The following is a 224-nucleotide window of genomic DNA, read 5'->3' on the forward strand; positions in this document are numbered from 1 at the left end:
CTCAAAGCAGGGGTGTTTTTCCCCCCCCCAGCGTGTCTGAGCACTGGAGCAGCAACACTGACCTCTTGTCCCATGAGAGGAGCGTAGCTCCCGTGGCACATTGCTCTCAGCACTAAGCACAGCCCATTAGTGCACAGCCAGCATCACCCTGATGGACTCTTTTGCATGTCCCCAATGGGGCAGGGCATATGCAGGGCAGCTCCAGCACCCTCCTCGCTGTCGCT

This window comes from Pterocles gutturalis, unplaced genomic scaffold, assembly GCF_000699245.1.
Source record: "Pterocles gutturalis isolate BGI_N339 unplaced genomic scaffold, ASM69924v1 scaffold11777, whole genome shotgun sequence".
Lineage (NCBI taxonomy): Eukaryota > Metazoa > Chordata > Aves > Pterocliformes > Pteroclidae > Pterocles > Pterocles gutturalis.